General features: G+C 43.0%; 1 pseudogene across 1 annotated transcript in view; it reads right to left on the reverse strand.

Annotated features, from left to right (window-relative positions):
- The window catches only part of LOC146701884 (sodium/hydrogen exchanger 9-like), a 66,395-nt pseudogene that overhangs the window by 27,473 nt on the left and 18,636 nt on the right, over positions 1–20,286 (reverse strand). The window contains exons 6-12 of the transcript XR_014922249.1: positions 14,124–14,229; positions 11,795–11,933; positions 10,691–10,796; positions 8,260–8,348; positions 6,896–7,009; positions 3,918–4,029; positions 2,901–3,054 (exon numbers count right to left, since the gene is read on the reverse strand). The product of XR_014922249.1 is annotated as a sodium/hydrogen exchanger 9-like (transcript). The remainder of the gene's footprint in view (positions 1–2,900; positions 3,055–3,917; positions 4,030–6,895; positions 7,010–8,259; positions 8,349–10,690; positions 10,797–11,794; positions 11,934–14,123; positions 14,230–20,286) is intronic.

The following is a 20,286-nucleotide window of genomic DNA, read 5'->3' on the forward strand; positions in this document are numbered from 1 at the left end:
ACATTATGGCCAAACATCTCTGCTTTGATGTCGTCCGTCCAAAGGACATTGCTTCCAGATGTCTTGAAGTTTGTTCAGATGCAACTTTGCAAAGCTAAGCTGTGCTCCCATGTTGTTTTTAGATAGAAGAGGCTTTCTCCAGGTAACTATCCAAATAAGCCATATTTGTTCAGTCTTTTAACTAAACTATTTTTCTGTCATGCACTTTAACATTTAAGGTCTGTAGACTCACAGACAGTATCTCTTGTGTTGTTGTTTTTTTTCCCTGTAACGTCCACGCCTGGGAAAATTATGTAATTTTGTTAGCACATACCTGATCGCTCCATACAAGCAAAACTGCCAAAACTTCTGTTTTATCGAGCTGCTCACACTTGCTGATTATCAGTTAATCAAGTGCATCTGATTAACAGCACCTGGCTGCTGGTTACCCATTTAATTCCCATGGAGGCAGAAAGGGTGTGCTTAAGTTTTTCACAAGTCTACGCATGTAAGAGCACTCTGATATGCTTTTATGCACCCACATATCTTTTCAGTAGCAAATTACCTATAATAGAAGAGAATACGACATAAAGAAGTCTCGCCGTAGCATTTATAAATAGCACTTTACATACAGATTTTTGTACCTTTGCTTTCTGACCAAGAGGCAGTGCAGACTCCAAATATTTCTCCTTAGTTTTACAAGTTATAGCTTCTTGTGTTTTTCAAGTTCTTTCTAACTCTGCACACCCTCTTGCACTGTATATACAGAAATAATTTTACACAGAGTACAACTTTCAAAGACTCCTCCACAAAACCACTTTATATTTCAAAGATGGAATAGGAGGTAAATTTGCTCCAGGTGAAGAAATGTAATGTATTATTCACCAAAATGAAGTCTTTCAAAATTGCTTCTTGTCCCTTTACTTCATGCAATCGGTTGAGGGAAGGGAGATGAAGAGGGAAGCAGTCGTGGGAGTTTGGGATGGGAAGTGAGGAAAAGAGTTATTCTCTGAAACATGACAGCCCTGGAGGCACGACGCACTGTACTGTGATGCGTTGACGGAATGACTACTCATAAAGACAGTCATGTCATGTGGATAAACAGCGGGCAGATGCATTATTCAGGACAAATATCCACAGGTGCACATGTAGAGTATGTACACAGACACAAAAGCAAGAAGAAGGGAGGGAGTGGGAGGTATAACAGCAATACAACTCAACAGCTCTCTCTAAATGTAAGGGTCTAACATAATGGATGTAAAGATTTACAGTACATGCCAGTACAAATCAAATTAAAGAAATATACATGATTTAACCAGCTAGAGATGGTTGTGGGTGGAAGTGAGAGTAGATCAGCAGTTTCTGAAACATTGCGATGCTCCATGATGAATTCAGTAGGTTGTCTTGACCATATCTACATGTGTAAATGAGTTGCTGCCACGTTATTGGCCAATTAGATATTTGTATTATCAGTTAACTGAGCAAGTGTACCTAATAGAGTGTCTGATTTTTGTATATGTTTTGTTTTTTTTACTTTAGCTGTACAAAAAGCTTTACAAAATGTTTCTCGTCCCACAAATGTTGGCAAATCTGCTCTCCATGGCACTGGCCGTCCTTTGGTTGCAACTCAGTGTCTCGCTCAAGGACACTTCAGTATGCGGAGTGGCTGAGGACTGAACTGCTTGATTAGTGGACAGCCAAATGCCTTAAAACGTTCGCAAAGCAGTTCAGCTTGTACCACACAAAAGAGGAGGGTTTGTGGATACAAATCCAGCACCCGGGGAGATCTCACACGGATACTGGCTCTTTCTCTGGTTCATAAACTGTAGAATTACAATTAAATGAAGCTTATTTGACTATAAAAGCTCAAATGAACAACTAGATTCAATTACAAAAGCCAATCTGCAATTCATTAGCAGCAGGTTAGCTCCAGGTTTTGCTTCTCATCACAAATTGTGCTGCTGTGTGTTTCAATTTCCCATCAAAGGAGCTTTTGGACCTACTGTACAGCTGGACTGACGCAATCCTACAAGCCAGATCTCATCCTAAGATCCTCAGGCACACATTTAGCTCTTCTTTACTTACTGTATATTCTTTTACTGTTTTGTTTTTTGTTGTTTTTTTGCCCTTGATCAACATTTGTTTATGGTTTATCTTTTCCACTTAACAAAATTTGTCCATATTCATCATTTTATTAATTTTTATTGAAGTGTCATTTATACTTGAAAATCAGGCCGTGTTCACTATTAGGTACTTCCTATTATTATACCGAACACTTTGCTTTTAGTTGATTTGTAAGGATATCTTTCTTAGAGTTGCATCAAGCTGAAACCATGTACACCGCACAGACTTCTTTCACAGACTGTGGGAGTCAATTATACCACTGTGATCTGGGCCATAGATTACCCTTTAACAATATAAGTATCTAATTACCGCCTTGCATCCTTTACGCCTCTTCTGCGCTCTTTAATCATTATCACCCACTGGCCTTGATCGCAGTATACAGACTTTAAATCTTTCGATATGCGCGCCCATATATATATATATATATATATATATATATATATATATATATATATATATATATATATATATATATATATGAGCACATATTTTACTATTATCTGTGTGGAGCACCTGTGCACTCCAGCTGTGCCAGTCACTAATGGAGGGCACGTTTGCACAAAGGCTGTGTGTGGATGGTGAGGAAGAAGAGGAGGGGGCTTCAGAATTCAAATGTGCTCCTTTTACAAAGAGCTGTTGTATTTTGAGAGAGAATACATGTGAGAGTCTAATTAAGTAAATTTGTGGGCACTGGCAGAACAAATGAAGAAGACACAGATGGGCAGATGGAGAGACAGGACGACAGGTCTTTCGCGCATCCCACTATCTGTATCACTCGACAAGGTGTTTGAACCAACCTGATGTCCAGACGCCGCAGCATGGGATCAGCAGCCGTACCAAGTACCCAGATGGTGAAGACAATCATCAGCAGGGTGGTGGTGAAGATGGTGTGACTCACTTCTTTAGCTGTGACTTTTACAGCCAGTCTAAAAGCCACAGCCCCCCTCAAACCTGAGGCAAGAGAAGACATTTCTGAGCAAACAGCTGGATTAATGCCTTCCATTAAACCACCAGATAACCATCTACCAACCAATTACACAGAAACTGAGCCAGTTAATAACTCTGTCAATGGGTAACAAATAACACCCTGACAGTCACTATCATTGACCACTTGCTGACCAGCAAATAGCCCTGAAACAAACTCCAAGATTGCTGTACAGTGGTGACATAATGCTTAAAGCCAAAACAATTCCCAGAGCAAATCCTTTTCTGCCACGAGAAAAAAAAGAAAGATGAGGGAGGTGATAGCGGCGACGGTGGGGGAGTTTTGAAAAATAGCAAAACAAGAGCTTTTTATAAAGAAACCTTACGTAAGACGTAAAGTGGGTCAGACAAGCAGAGAAACATGCTGCTGTGGCGCTACCCCACATCAAAGGTTCCCTTCTCCTGCATCATCAAATCACTCAGGGTGCCAACCGCTAGTCTCAGATACCTCAGATAAGTAAGACTAAGACTTCTATATATGCTTCCACTCACAGGTAACAAATAGATAAAAAGCTTCTTTAAAAAACATAAATCTCAAATTCAGACAGTATTGATTAATGCAAAAATTCTTCCTCCAACAAGGTGAATTATTCTAAACCCCGAGGTAGGTGCTGGTCTTTGTGTTCGCCTTAACTGACTTAATGCGCACACCAGCTCGCACTTGTTCCACAGAGGACACATTTTCTCAGCATCTCTACTCATGCCATTAGCTGCAGGCGAAGAGGAGAGTGGAATAATTAGAGCTTTCATGGGATAAATCAGGGTGAAAGTTTTCTTCTTCTCCCCCCCTTCTCTCGTAGCAAAAACAACAACTAGAATGAAAAGTGTACCTGCAAACATCATGAAGTGCTGGAACTTGCAAGGTATCTTGTTTGTGCGACCCAGGTTCAGCAGGAAAGATAAGGGGTAGATGTTGAATGCTCTTGAAAGAAAGACGGACAGCTGTATGCATTGAATGCAGATTAAGGAGAACATTTATGAGACTTGCAGGTTTCACGGAAAGTTGATCATTCGGTCTTATACTGTCGAAAATCTGCCGGGGAATAAAAAAGTGCCGTAAATCACACTGGTTAACTGGATATCATTGATAAGTAATCACATTTTTTGCTCAATTTTCTGCATCCAGAAATAAATAAATGCAACACTGTGAGGTCAGGCTATAGACGTCCACCTGTGAATAACACTAAATATTACGCATGTGCGCAAACACGCGAAGAAAAAAAATGTCTGGATATTTTCCGTTTGGGATGAAAACACGGCAACGTGGCACCATGCCGAGGCATGAAGCCAATCAGGCTGCGCCAGCTGTCTCTGCCCTCCACACACACTTTGATGTCTCACGTAGGATGAGACTGAATGCTAAGTGTCCTGGGCAGAAGTTATCAAGATGATATCTGTACAATTACCAGGGAGATAGCTGCCATCCAGGATACACGTCACGTCATCGGTCATGCTTTTAGAAGAAGTTAGAAATACAGCCTCAGATCCTCTCATAGGTTTTTTTTTCCCTTTTTGATAGTCTGACGTAAGTTAAGGGTAAGCTGAGTGAACCAAAGTGAAGAGGGTTTGGAAAGCTCTTTGCTCTTAAAAAAGAAAAAAAAAGATCCTCTTTGAAATTTGTTGCATAAAAACTAATCTGTGCAGACAGGTAACCCTTCTTTGGTATCAGAAAGAGAAGGGATTTGAGTTTATCCTTAGTAAGTCTAAATATAACGGTATAAATAAAGGGACCAATATTTTAGGCAGGACACCTCGGCCTGACAGGGCTATTACTAAAACAGTACTCCCTCGCACCCTGCAGTCAATATTACATCTCACGCACCCTATGGATTTTCAAAAGCAATATCCTGCTCCCAAAAGCAGTCATTTTTCTTTATCAAAGGCCTCTGAGCTATTCGAATGGAGGTAATTAAGCACTTTCATCTCAGCCTAATTTCCAATAAAGCCTATCTCTATTGTCACTGGCAAAGGCTGCAAGCTACAGCGATTAAAATCTACAGCATAACCAAAGAGCGATTAACAGGGTGGAATCACTGGGGTTATTTCTTTTTCATAGACACTTTTAGAGCCGTAAAACTGGAAACCGACATCCACTTATTCATGTTTGTCCATCCGGTTGATCTTCCTGTATATGTAGATAGCTAGCCGGAGCTTTTTAAAACTCCGATTAAATTCCTGTGCACTTGTTCCCCACATTTCCTGACTTCCATCTAATGAAGGCGGATTGCCAAAAACACATTTTAAAGAAATCAGACCCAATGCTCAAATCATTTGTTTCTTTTCTTTCTTTCTTTTTTTGCTGGACATAAGAGTACTGGAATAAAGAATCTGCTCAGTCAACTATTTCTACGGCCCCTTTGACCCTATGGTAGAAGATGGATTGTAATAATAATTGCTGGCCATCTGGGCACTGGACTGTGAAAGAACAGCTCCTTGGAGTGCAGCCACTAGAGTCGCTCCTCCAGCATACACTATGGTCGTGCCAGCTCTCAGGAAAGGACAATTGTACAGCAAGCAGCCATCAGTCCATCACTGCCCAATCATTTCTCTCAGAAAGCAAAGCTGACGGATACAATAAAGCTTCTGAACACGAGACATCTGTTATGATAGTAAGATTTTTCTATTTATCATTAAAGAGCAGATCGTTTTTTGATAAGATGACTCGAGTTCTATCGCCATTGTACTCTGGTCTACAGAGGCTGCTGCCAGGGGAGAAACATATGCATCTCCTGCCTGTGATGGATTTCTTCCTGTATCATATTTGACACTATATGCAAAATATTAAATCTAGGCAGAAGCTATGATCGTTGGATATCTCCGAGCATATTTTTTTCAAAACCTGGCATTTATTTTTGATATCAACTGTGATTTTTTTCTGCTAAACAGCATAAACATCTAGATGTCAAGACTAGCTGATTAATGTAACAGGTTTTTGGTCTAATTTTAAACACTGTAAAGTGACAGAAAAGTAAGAAAAATGGCAAATTCTCTCATTTTCGTTGCTATAAGATAAACGTGAGGCGGCACGGTGGTGTGATAGTTAGCACTGATGTCTTACACCAAGAAGATTCAAATCAGCCAGGCAGCTTAGGGCTCGTTTGTGTAGAGTTTGCATATTCTCCTTCCCACAGTCCAAACACATTCATGTTAATTGGTGATTCTAAACTGGCTGTAGGTGTGAATGGTTGTCTGTCTCTCTGCATTAGCCCTAAAACTTGTCCGGGGTGGGGCTGCTTGCTCTACGATAGCTGGAATATTTTTGCTGATTAATTTTGTGCTTCGTTATTCACATTCACAATATGATTCATATTTGAAATGCAACCAATCAATATTTTCACATTTTTGTGCAAAAGACAGAACAGAAAGCGTAAATCTTTACATCGTGTTAAAGATGCAGAAAAAGCTAAAACAGCGTCATCTTCAATCCGCTAAATGAAAGAACGGTAAGATTATTTTAAACAGCAAAAAGATTTAAACAGTTTAATTACAGCGTTGCTAAAGAAAAACCAAACAAAAACATCAGTAACAATAAGAATCTGTAGAGATCTTGACTGCCGGAAACCAGCTGGATGACATTTGCAGAGCTCTCAAGATCACCGCCCCTCCCTCTCTCCCCCAAGGACTGGGGAAGTAACAGTATTGCAATGAGGTAGCAAGAAATACAACAGGATAACCAGTATGATCTACTAAATGACTTGTCATTAAACTAATAGGAGACAGAACTGAGTCCTATTCCTGAGATGGGAGTGGAATTCAGAAGCTGCACAACAGGGGGTAAAATCCTCTGTCATACAGCAGAAAAGGATACAAGTGCCCCAGAAATGAAGTATGGTTCAAATTTATGGCAAGTGAACTTCAACAATATATATCCCATGTAGCCGAAGATGGAAATCTCCCCGAGGAAGTTGAAGACTTCAAAGAGCTGCAAATTATAAAAGGAATTGAGAGGATCATGAGAGAGATGTGTGTATGCTTGCTGTTAGAAACACATAAATCTATTTACAGAGTTTCATTCTGGGTATCTGCCTCCCCTTGAGGACAAATGGGCCAAACAAGCAGGGCACAAGTGAGTGTTTATGGTTAGGCCATATTAAGGTTAAGGTAGGGGTCAGAATCAGCCGAGCACTGAGTACACAATGAGTGACATCCTCTGAAAAAACAACTTTGTGTGCCGAAAGATAGCTGAAAGTGAAGTAGAGGAATGGATAAATAGCATTAGATCTGTACAAACACGACAAATCCAGTGTTTATGTTATTCCCTTTGAGGCGGCAGCTGCAAACATCTACAGCTCGAGGGCATAATGTGGTTTCCTGTAACAGCAGACATGTTCTTGTCATCATCTTTGTGTGAAATAATTTCATTTGAAGCGTACTGGGGATAAAACAGCACATCTTTAGGGACCCAAAAAGTCATATGCTAATGAACTCTGCTTTTTATTAGAAGATTATTACAACTCATCGACTCAGGCTCCAGCTTGTCATGTTCTAAGCCAAGCTGAGGAACTTTGGTGTCATATACTGTTCATGCAATGGCATTAAAGAGATGATACAATTTCATTAACCATATTTTTTATTTCTTATATGATTTAGAGCTCTGGTTAAAAAAAAAAGATATCCAGCTGAATAAGTGCACTTTTTGGGGATCATAGAAAGAAAAGTATCGGTCCCACTAGCTATTCAACTACTGCCTGTATACACTCAATCACATTTTACCATAAGCTGCATGTATAAACCCTAAAAAATACAGATAGAGGCATTCTGCCAAGTGAACATGCTCTCCTGCATAGCCAGTCCACTTTATAGGCAGAGGCTTCAACTGTGCTGCCTTTTAGGAGTGTCTGTGATAAACAGTTAGCTGCACTATGGTGCTGATAATGAATAATAAATGCACAAATAAGTATATGTGTGTACTTCTGATTTGTTTTGCTCCTCTATGAAGCTTGCTGGCAAAGTGTGACAGTGTGCTAGCCTCCATCTGTGCTCAGCCTTTTAAGTAGATAGCTGGAGACTGATGTCCCACACGGACGCCCGCTGGACAACTGAGCACTAATGGCAATTAATGAGTGCGAACTGCAAATGCTGGCGACAAGAGTCATTCTACACAAACGAGAAGACTAAAAATGACTGTCAAGCAAAAGGAAAACAAGTTTCAGTTGCGCTCCGTTAACCCACCTGCTTGATCCTTGCCCTGCCCTCAGAGGACAAGTTGAGAACTGTGTACCTTGCCTGACTCAAGCCGCAAAACATCACTGCCACAATACCTGAAAGATAAACAATACTTCTGAAATGAATGAAAATTCAAAAATGATATAGGCCCCCCCCACCCCCCCCAAACATCCACAGCATCTTCTAAATGTGAACATTTACATTTTGTGGACAAAGCTCATAGATGAGAATCCTGTCAACAGCAGGGAGTTGATAATGCGCCGGATCTGATCAGCTGAAAGTATGCAAAACCACTTATATGTGCATATATTAGTAATCAGGATGAGAGAATCTGTATGTTTGGGAGCTGCTTAACACACAGAGGCTTGAGACTTGTCACGCTGAGAATATGGTGTAGGAGGTTCTACCATCACAGGAGGATCATTTCTGAAAAGAGCTTTTGTCTCCATGGTTCAATCCATGTTTTTTTGTTAACAAGCCAGAGATGCCGACATTCAGAAAAAAGTGGGGAGATGAGGACAAAGATAAATTAAATAAAAGCACTGTTAGAGTAATTCATGTAAGCACTGGTTTATAACATCCAAAAATTAAGCCCTCCTGTGTGCAGCCACTCATATAAAAATTAACCGGATCAGACCAGCCCAACCTTGCATCCACCCACTCTCCTGGTTCCAATAAAAATGTGCTGCCCAAACCAACTCAAGCATATTTATATATCTGATAAAAACATTTACTTGTCCAGATACATGAGGCTCTGGAAACGATTAAAAAAAAAGTTTTAAAAGTGATATAATCACAATCACAATGTCAGTTGCGTGGGAGGAGATACTAACAAAAAACAAATGCACGACAAGCAAAGTACAAAAGGGAAAGACGTACAGACAGCAGCCTCTGCTCCTAAGACAGAGGGTGGAGAGAGTGATTAGGCTCACAGGGGAGGCTGGTTGGACCAGAGAGCTAGAGTTTGAAGCACAAAGCATGAAAGGTGGGCTGCTGCCTCGCAGGACACGCTTGGTTCATTGCAGAAATTCGATTTCACATTTTAGCTTCCTTCGCATTGAGCGAATAACAGAAGGTGGAAAAATGTGAAACTGCTGCGATGGGTATAGCAATAGGTAGAAGACACGGTTGGCTGTAATAAATATGGCAGCAGAGACAAAATAGCAGCTGTGGTTCAGACTGCTAAATTAAGCCAGTCCATTAGTCTCTCTTCACCATCCGCCTTTACATCGGGATGCTGACATGGACCTGCACTATGCTAGTTCCAGTAATGCTTGGTCAAAATATACCTCTTAGCATTGTGCAACGCCATCTAATGGAGCACGCCATCGTGGCAGATCTCATTTTGGTTCCATTTGGTTGGGGGCAACAACATCGTCCTTGGTTTACATAACACTGACAGAGATAACACATCACCTGTCTGCTGCATTAAGTCTCTTTCTAAGTCTTTTCCACACAGAGCACTTTGCAACAGATTAGATGCTTCTCATAATGAGCAGTTGTGAGGGGCATAAGATTAATGACAGCAGGGCTCCCTGCAAGGCTGAGGGTCATTAGACACACCCTCACTAAACTCTAGCAATTAACAGAGACAGAAAGAGCCTCGATTACCAAAGGACACCAGGGAGGACTCGCATCAGTCATTGCATTCTTTGGTATGATGTGCTGCCTCATCTCAAAGCGACCATTAAACGCCTTTACCGTTAATGCTGTATAGGGTATAGGGTACCATTCATCACCGAAACAGTAATTTTCACTACCTAGACAACAATATCAGCATTAAACTAGATTTTATAACAGTAAAGGTTTCAGGTCAAAACAAAGTATTAAAACCAGCCCAGGAAATGCATGTAGAAATATACTTCCACTAGAAAACTAGAGGCTCTGAGAATTACCGACTGAGGTTTTTCTGTGGTGCGACTCCCACACTGGGCAGTATTTAAAATGCGCTTTATAAACAGGGCATCTGGAATTTAATGGACAAAGGTCAAGCTTTCTCATTAAAACCATCTTCTCTGCCTCCACAGGCCACAGGGAGCAGTGCCAAGGAAGAGAGAGCATTAATACTAATGTGCGCTAATGTATACTCGACTTATATTTCAAAACAACATTACACCACATCAGTAAAGAAACAGAAGACAATTCTAGGCAGCAGAGTCGAGAAATCTTGTATCTTGTATGCAAGCAGGGAATTGTGCAGATGGTCATGACTGGACAGCAGTATGTGCGCACATTATTTCCAGGTTTTTGGAGTGTGAGTGGAAACAGAAAATGCCTTGAAGCCAGTCAAACAGATGCTGGGTGTCACTGATACTGTAGAGCAGTATGCGAGCCAGCGGGAGCAGTTGAGAAGAGACGCCTGAGGGGAGAAGGGCAGCTACCCAGAGCACTGACATGGCCACAGACACACAAACAACATAAGTCACACAGTGTTCACCTGATAGCCCACAGGCTTCAGCCGAGAGGTAGCTGCTCCAGGACAGCAAGAAGAAGACTGACGTTTCCAGCAGGGGATTTTCATGCAGCCGAGTGAATTTGGTGAGGTGAAATGAAAGTTAAAGATACATAAGATAATCATGAAGTATTTAACACTTTGCATCAGGCCAGGGTTCATATTGCAAATGCAGGACAAATTTCCCACTGTTGCACAAGTGCATTCCAGTGCTACAGTCTGGAGAAACTGTGGTACGCTGCCTGCAAAAATAAAGCAACTGCAAATAGTGCTCAACAAGCCAGGGGATCGCCCATACAGAGTAAACGCGGGCAGTGAGCTCCACTGTCCCACATCCCCTCCGGCAAAGCTTGGGTGCAAACCATAGAGCAATATTTTACACGGTGTTCTGGGCAAAACAGTAGGCACTAGAATTTTCATATTTCTGACAGCCACATAGAAAGAAACGAAGGGTAAGTTTGGCTACTGGAAATATTACAAAGTTAGGCCTGAAGGGTATTTAATAGGCTGCGCTTAAAATACTCCTCGGGCATGCAATAATAAAAATACACCTTCTTAAGCCTGATTGTTTTTGTAATTAATAAGGACAGGTGTGGTTATTAATTAAAAGATAAATGAGCAACTACACATCAAGGTGAATTTCTTTAACAAATAGCAGACACAAGAGCAGGATGCTGCTATGGTTAGCATCAGCAAAATCTAATAAATGCTCACTTTGTGGTTTGCCTACACCCAGAGATTAGTCACTGTAAATAAGAGCTGAGTCCTGGCCCAAACCCCTCATGACACATTCCCATTTTTCATCCTAAAGTCTAATTACTTGAAGATCAGAGAGAAACGCCGGACAACGGCGCAAGTCGAAACTTCATCATAGGCTATTGGCTTGATTGACGACCTCTCTGCAGCCATTAATGTCGCAGGAGCACTTTAGACTTTAGCTGCATCGCTTTTGTTGGTAAAAGTGGTACAGTAGGGGTTTGTTAGAGAAGCAATTATAGTGTTGAGGAACAGGATATACTGCGGCGGATGCTGAGGTGATAATTGAGTCTGGGGTGTAGAGGCAGAGATGGGACGGGATGAAAAGGATATGAGGGCTGTTATTACTGTGAAAATGAGACCTAAGAGGAAGGAGCCAATGAGCACTATGAGAAAAAAAACAAAGGCGTGGAGAAAGGCAGTGGGGTTGAAGATGAGTCCTGCATTCATCTGGGTGTAGGTGGTGATGGCACTAGGAGAAACATGAAGCAAATGCAAACAGAGCCGTTATGGAACAAAAACAAGCCAGAGGCATAATTACAACAGAGACACTTTGATTGCTACAGATGCTGAGAATACAAATTAAAAAAAAAAACAAAAAAACGTTTATGACTCTGCAATAAGAACAGTCATCAGAAATATGACCAACTGGGTTCTTAGTGGAAAACAATGAGCATAAATTTACATTCTTATTATGCTGAGCTAAGTGCTATTTACTGGAGTCATTCCTTTTTTAGATTACATGGTTTCCCTTAGAACTTCCATCTTTTCCCGAAAAAGAAAAAAAATATATTAGGATTTTTTCTTTGTTTCAGAGACATCTCAGTGTAGTTAGTAAGAAACAAGTAAAAAAAAAAAAAAAAAAAAAAAAAGATGGCAGCATTATTCACACTGCTATAAATATTTACTTTGTGAGAGGAAGGGAGGCCTCCATATGGAAGTCATTGAGTGCAAAAGAGGCCTCACAGGGAGGACAGAGGGAGGAAGAAATTGTGTGCATGTCTGTGTGTGGTGGGATGGAGGGGGTGCCTGTGGTAATGCAAGCCCAGACAAGCGACCAAGAGAGTGGCTGATGAACCAGTCTGCCTTTGTGGAATGACACAGTCTCTTTAGCCGGCAAAGACCCTCCCATGTACTCCCCCGTGGACTTAGATTGTTTTAAATGAAACACAAACTATGGAATCAGCAAAAACGGTAGCAAAGTGGCACTTGTTTTGTTTCCCTGCATTTAATGGGACCCAGAGCTACTGCTCACAGTAAAGAAACAAACACACCGCGCACAGCATCTGGTAGCCACTCATATATACTGTAAGTATAAGATGTCTTATACTCCTACTAACATTAAAATAGTTTTGTTTCTGCAATTTCAGTACCATCAGGCTGGAATGAGCAAGCACACATCACAACAGGCCCTAATCTCTATAGCGGGAGGGGAAGAATCAGTCAAGCTATGGTAATGAGCTCAGCATGCTGAAAAGGGGAAATCTATTACCCCCCTCTCCTCCCTGAAAAGAAAGACTCCTGTGGTGCATTTGCCCACTAGTCAGTGATCAGAGTGACCTTCTGGAGACTGTAACTTCAGATGGTTTGGGCTGTTATCCCAGTTGAGATCCCAAGATGTTAAAGCAGGACCTGGCTGAATGGTGGCTGGGTCAGGGCTGCTGGAGCAGGACGTTTTGCGACTGTGAGATGGCACATCAGCGTAAGGTTGAGCTGCTCTGGGAGCTTGTTAAAATTCTAGTGCCAGGACCCTGCCTGGCTCACTAATAAGGGCCAGCTTTGTGCATGGGGCCAGGGCGACCGGCAGGCGAGTGACCAAGTCGAGTGAAAGGAGATGGCATGTAGGCTGGTCACGCCACTCTAAGAACAAACAGAACACTATCTGACTCTTTGTCTGGGAAGAATTGCAGGCTCCCTCCTCCACCGTACAATGTACACAATGCAACAATTTGCGCTCCCCTTCTAGGAATTGGCAAGCATATTTATTCAATTGGAAAGCGAGATGTCAGAATGTCAGGTTCTATATATTTGCATCAGTCTTTTTAAAGATAATAAGCACAGATGTTATCTCTCCTCCTGCTTTATTTGTGTGTCTGCCTGCTTGTCTGTGACTGTGGAGATGTGAGTTTTCGCCCCTCTCTGTCTCCGGCTTGCCATCTGCTTTCACATCTACACGACTAGCTCTGCTCACTAGCATTGTGTAAACAGAGCAGACAATGACAGCAATGTGCGAGGACAGAAGCATGCATAGTTTTGTAAAAAGCTGGAGAAAAGGGGAAAGAATTAAGCAAATGAAATGCATGGAGAATGCATGACTGCATCCTGGCTGCTCTGAGTTTCCAAGAATTTTGTGTTGTATTCTTCCAAAGTCAACATTAGCTATGATAACCAAGTTCGCAGCATGGGACTGTCTCTTTACTCTGGCATTAAGGACCTAAAAGAGATGCTGATAGTGCTTGGGGCAACTCACTTATGCAGTTCGCTGCATAGTATTTAAGGGATTGTTGCTGTTTTCCTTAAAGCTGGCAGCACCCACTCAGGCTTCCTTCCTCCACATCCGCCCCCATAATGCCATTTGGAGAAGTCTGAGCACCCACGCAATTAAACCTTGAAATAGATTGCATTCTCAGGGCTTGGAGAAATACTAAAGCAAAATACTCACTGTGTCAGGACGATGGCAACGGCATCATTCAGGACACTCTCGCCAAACAGCAGCATGTGCAGATCCAAGTCCACACGCAGATCTGATAACAGGCCAAGGACTGAGACTTTAAAAAAGAAAGAAAAACAAAACAGGAGAAGTGTTGCTATTAATGGCCGCAGGAAGTAGAGCAACTTGAAGAGAAAAAGAAAAACTACTCAGTTAATTACACAGCAGAAGTGTCCTCCAGTATCTCCTGTGCTATTACAAAGAAGAGAAAGTACAAGAATTAATAAGTAAGCTGACAAAAAACTACAGTATGACGACAGCAGCGGGATAAAGATTTTGACAACTGGGCAAACTAAGCAAAGATTTGTTCAAGCTAAACAGGATGTAGAAATTACACAATGACTTGGGAAAGATAATATCTATGTTTGTTAATGATACATGAACAAATTAAGCGCATTGCTCATCATAATCTTTTTTCCCCACTGTAACAACTGGAAATTGGAGTATGAAAGAAAAATGCAAAGTTTAACATAAGTGGAACGTTACATTTCTTTGTTTTTTAGGATCCAAGCATTGAGTGATGTGAGGCTTTTGGAGTGCTACACATGTTTGAAAACTCATGAAACTTTACATTATGTGAGTGGGCCTTAGCAAGAGAAAGACCCTTTAAAGTGTAAGTAACCAACATGCGATATTTCTTATCTACATGCATGAAATTATGCAGCCACTTTTAATATTCAATGAAATAAAAACAGATTCTTAGATACATGCGTAAACCCAATAGGAAGCCTACCATTTTTAGTTTCCCCCTTTCCATAGACTCTACTCTACCCAGCTGCCCACCAAGAATGAAATTATCAGTTTTTACGATGTATCCTGTGATGATAAAGGTTAAGCCTTTTGAGTTGTAACCGAATAGTGTGTCATTTTCATGGTCCAATGATGAGTTTGGATGTTTTGCTACAAATTATAAAGTTGTTGTATCTCCAATATAAATACTTCAATCTGCCTTAAACTTCCTATACTGTTTAATAGTCTCAAACATGACAAGCATTGCTTTTACATTACATTGAAATGGGCAATCTGCATATAGTAATGGTCTAAATCAACATGACATACAGTTACTTGGTGTTCTCTAATGCTACATCATGGACACAATGCATATTGTTTTACAAAAAGAAAAAGTAAATTATTTAATTATTATAATTTTATCATAGTTTTTGGCCTATATTGTGTCACTGGATCAATCACCTATACATTACAGTTATGGGAAAATGTAGACTGTCTTTCAATTCTAAGGTTTTATGTAACTGAACATAACAAATATAATCTGGTCTTCCCAGGACTTAAAGTTTATGGCAGTACAAGTAGAAAAATATTGAACTGAAACATGAAGCATGGCGTGTTTGGAAGGCTTGTAATGTGACAGCACGGCTTACGTTTGCAAAGTTGCATCTGGACAAACCACAAAACATCTGCAACGATAACCTTTGGACAGCTGAGACCAAAGTAAAGACATATTGTACAACAGTGGTCACCAACCTTTTCTGCGCCACGGACCGGTTTAATATCAGACAACATTTTCATGGACCGGCCTTTAAGGTGTCTTAGATAAAGACAAAAAAATAAAATGATACCACCAAGACGAAAACAGTGGTATTTTTTCACTGTGTAATTGTGTAACTTTATTAGCAGCGTCCTCCTGAAATGCACCAACAACATTGAGAGTAACATCCTCTCGGCTGCGTGCAGCGGGGGCTAGGGGAGGGTCTGTGCTGACGGACGCGGGTTACTGACCTGGCAACCTGGCTGCCCCTGGGTGGGTCCGGGATGGGCGTGAGGTTCTGGGGGCGCTCCGTCTCTGGGCTGGGGCCCGGGCCGGGCCTCGGGGGCTCGGGTCCTGGTTGGTGTGTTGCCGGGGTTGTGGGCGGGTGGGTGCATGGGGGCCCGGCCCTGGAGCAGGGTGCCGCCGGTGCATCGAGCCGCCTGGGGGGCTCTTCAACTGGTGGGGGGGATGGTTACATCTTGCAGGAGCTTTCTTCTCTCAGGAACTCTCTGCAGGAGGGGGAGATACAGGAGAGGTGGAGGAAGATCTCAGCCTGGGCGTTTACCGTCTTATGTAGTCTGGAAGATGTGTGGTTGGTGGGGTGGGTGCAGTTTTCTCTGTGGTGGGGTTGGGTGGACTGTCCAGGGCTCTGTGGAGCCGGGGGGCGCTACTGCACTGGGCCCCGGTCTGATGGGCCTGGGCCCCCCTTCCCTGGCGGGTCGCGGAGGGTGGGAGTGCCTACTGGGGTCAGCGGGGGAGCTGGCCCCAGGGAGGGGTTACCTGCCCCTCCCTTCCTTCCCTCCCCATCTCCAGCTGCCTCCCTCTTCCCGCTCCTCCACAACCACCCACACATGCAGGGCCTTGGAGTGGGGGTATGTCACCAGGGTGCAGAGGAGGCTACCCCCCCCCCTGTCCCCTTCTGGCTGCCTCTGCCTCAATTTTATCCCACAACTTAGACATTCACATTATTCACACTCTCATTACACATACATATAGGATCTTGGGGGTGGGCACAATCACGGAGTCCAAATCACCATCAGGGTGTATACCTCACCCCTGACGTCGTTGCCCACCTCTCAATTTTAAATACACTTAGTCATTGAGGGTTAGCAGGAGGGACTATGCGCTTACCTGCTGCTCTCTGGCAGGTAGCTCCATGCCCTCCTGGGTTTTAATTGCACCTTAGAACACATATGCATCAACACTACAATGAGCGGGTGGAGGGAGGTTTGGAGTCTTCTCCCACCCCCATTCTCTGCGGCCTGCTGGAGCGGGAGGGCTAGTAGGAGGAGTTGGCCGTCCGACTGCGGTCTGGGGTGTGGGGCCTCCCTGCTGCTGCGGAGTCGGGGTGGTCTGCCTCTCCCCACCGCAGGGAAAAGGGTAACACCACCTGGGTCTGGGTGCAATTCCCCCCTCCAGGGGCAAGGGTACCTAGACCCGGTTTGTAGAGTACGCTTGGGGAGTGTGATTGTGTGTACAGCGTCTCTTTATGTCTGTCTCTACGTTGGTTGAGTGTGGAGTGAGTGCATATGAGAGCATGAGGGTGGGAATGGATGTTTGTGTCTGTGTGTGCCTGTATGTCTGTGTCTATATGTCAGGTTGGGTATCAGACGCCACCTCTCTGGGGACACCTCAGGCCCTCCAAGGTTTGGAGGCCTATCTCCACCCACCACCACTTCCCCTGCCGGTGGCGGACTCCCTCAGGTGTCGGTGTGTTGGTGGTTCTTTGTGTCTGGGGGTGGGCGTCCGGGTACACACCGGCTCACTCCTTGGCGGCCGCTTGTCGGGGCCTGGGGCCTGGGGCTCGCTCGGGCCCCTTTGGAGGTGGGGTGCCCCCGGCCTCTCGGCCTAGGGCTCGGTCACTCAGGCGCAGCTGGGGGCCGGCGGAGCTCACGGGCGCGTCACTGCAACTCCCCCTGACTTCTGCTCCGCGGCTGCTGGGCGAGCCCTCATCTGGGACTCTCCTCAGCTCTTACTGGAACAGTGGCGCGGCTGCCCCTCTGTTGGTCTTCCATGGTCTCTTGTGTTCTGGGGGCCTCTGGATGTCTGGAGTTTTGATCTCCTCCATACCCGCTTCACACCCTGGAGGACGGGGCTGTGGCCCCCCCACACTCCCTAGCAGATCATTACATGGAGAAACCTTTGGAATGCAAGCATGCTGATCCACACAGGTATGCACACATGGGTATTCACAGACGCGGACTAAAGCTTTCTTGGCTGCTGCCTCAAAGCACACTGTGCGCTGTCTATCTTGCGTGCTGCACAATATCGTTTATTATTTAGTAAATACTGATATCTATGACTAGCTAGTTTATTGTGATGGTGCTTTGTTTTCTCTATTATTATGTTGCTCTTTGTTGTTTGCTGTCTCCTCTGTTTGTTTTTGTTTGTTTGTTTGTTTTTTGTTTTTCTCCATACAGGTGACCCAGGAGTTTTTTGTTTTTTTTTTTGTCTCTCTTCCCCCCCCTTCTCACCGTCTCTTCTCCCCTTTGGTTTTCTTTCTTTCTCTCCCCCTCTCTCTCTCATTCATTCCCCCTGTCCTATTTATTAAAAAAAAAAAAAAATAAAAATAAAAAATAAAAAATGACAAAGGATGAACTGAAGCTCTGCCATCACGTAATGTCGCATACTGCTGTTTCTGATGTCATTTAGAAAAAAAAAAGAAAAAAAAAAAAAAAAAAAGAGAGTAACATCCTCCTCTCTGCCCCTTAATGCTCTCTGGTTGCTATGGTAACTTGTAAATATTTCTTTCAAAATAAGGCTCACAACTACAACACAGGGGGAAAAAAAACACCCAGGGAAACAGAGTTAACGATAAAAACCCTGAAAACCATAAATTTCATACCCGAGCCTCAACTCTTACGGCCTGGTACCAAACGACTCACAGACCAGAACCGGTCCGTGGCCCGGGCATTGGGGACTGCTGTTGTACAGTCCCACGTTTGTTGACAACAAAACACAACACATCGGCATCAACACCATACTCTACCAACTCTCAAGCACAGCAATAACCAGTATTTAAGTTATTGCTTGTAAAGTTGGTTCTTTAAACTACTGAGTCATCAGGCATAGTTTAATAATCTGATTCTACATGTTGACTTAGTGTTTGTTAAATGAACAATGGATGATACAATACAATACAGTTTTATTTATATAGCACGTTTAAAAACCTGAAGGCAGACCAAAGTGCTTCACAGTTATTAGGGGAGAAAGAACATTCAAGTCAATAACAGGGTACAGATCAGGCACTAGCACAGACAGAATGGAGGCACCAATAGACCAGAAGAGTTAAATAAAATTGGTATCAAACCCCAATACAGAAAGAAGGAAGGTCAGATCGTGAATACAAAATATCTACTAAGAAGATAAAAACAGCAGTAAAATTAATAATAAAACAATAAATTTAATATAAAGTTTAAAAAGGGTATTAACTGGTCAGGAAAGCCAGGTCAAATAAGAATGCTTTCAATCTTGATTAAAAGGATTGGATAGAGTCCAAGGCACGAATAGAAGCAGGGAGGCTGTTCCAAAGGTTGGGTGCAGCTGAAGCAAAGGCACGATCACCTCTGGTCTTCAGTCTAAACTTAGGTTGGGCCAGGAGTAATTGATCTGATGATCTTAATGCACGACAAGGAGTGTACAAATTGAGGATTCGGTGAGGTAACTGGATGCAATATTATTCAGGATTTTAAAAGTGAGTAGCAAAATTTTAAACTCAATGCGATATTTGATAGGTAACCGGTGTAGATCAACAAGAGCTGGAGTAATAGGATCAGATTTTCTGGCTCCATTAAGAAGGCGAGCCACAGCATTCTGAAGCTGCAGCCTTCGATGAGAGAAGGCTTGGAGACCACAGTAGAGAGAATTGCAATAGTCTAACCAGGAGGTCACAAAAGTGTGGATAAGTTTTTCCAGGTCCCTGTGTGGTATATAATGCTTAGCTTTAGAAATCCGGCGCAATTGAAAGAAGCCAGATTTAACTACAGATGACACTTGGTCAAAGGAGCTTGCAAAGAAAGGCGTCCGGACTTCTTTAAGTTGCTTGAAGACGTTTCACCTCTCATCCGAGAAGCTTCTTCAGTTCTAAGGTCAAATGGTGGGGAGTCCCAGATTTAAACCTAGTGGGAGTGACCCCCCACAGAGGGACAAAAGGACCCCTGATGATCCTCTAATCGCCTGAGCCAAGGTGTGAAACTGGGTGTGGGTCCCAATCAGCCAGAGTTTCGGGTGAGTTCATTGTGAAACCTGGCCCCACCTTATCATGCAAATTCCTGAGATCAGATGGCCCAGGATGTGAGTGGGCGTTAAGGCGTCTGGGAAGGGAACTCAAAACTGGATTATAGATGGCAGAGAGTTGGTGTCGTAAACCACCGCCTCTGTTCAAAGATGGTCGCTCATAGTGGACATAGATAGCTTCTTTCACTCCTCTTTCAAACCATCTGTCCTCTCTGTCCAAAATGTGAACATTGGCATCCTCGAAAGAGTGTCCTTTATCCTTAAGATGCAGATGGACTGCTGAGTCTTGTCCTGTGGCGGTGGCTCTTCTGTGTTGGCTCAGGTGATTAGAGGATCATCAGGGGGTCCTTTTGTCCCTCTGTGGGGGGTTACTCCCACTAGGTTTATATCTGG

This window comes from Copadichromis virginalis, linkage group LG9 (genome assembly GCF_057382275.1).
Source record: "Copadichromis virginalis isolate Kocher_CV1m ecotype Utaka linkage group LG9, C_Virginalis_male_GT1.1, whole genome shotgun sequence".
NCBI classification, from domain to species: Eukaryota; Metazoa; Chordata; class Actinopteri; order Cichliformes; family Cichlidae; genus Copadichromis; species Copadichromis virginalis.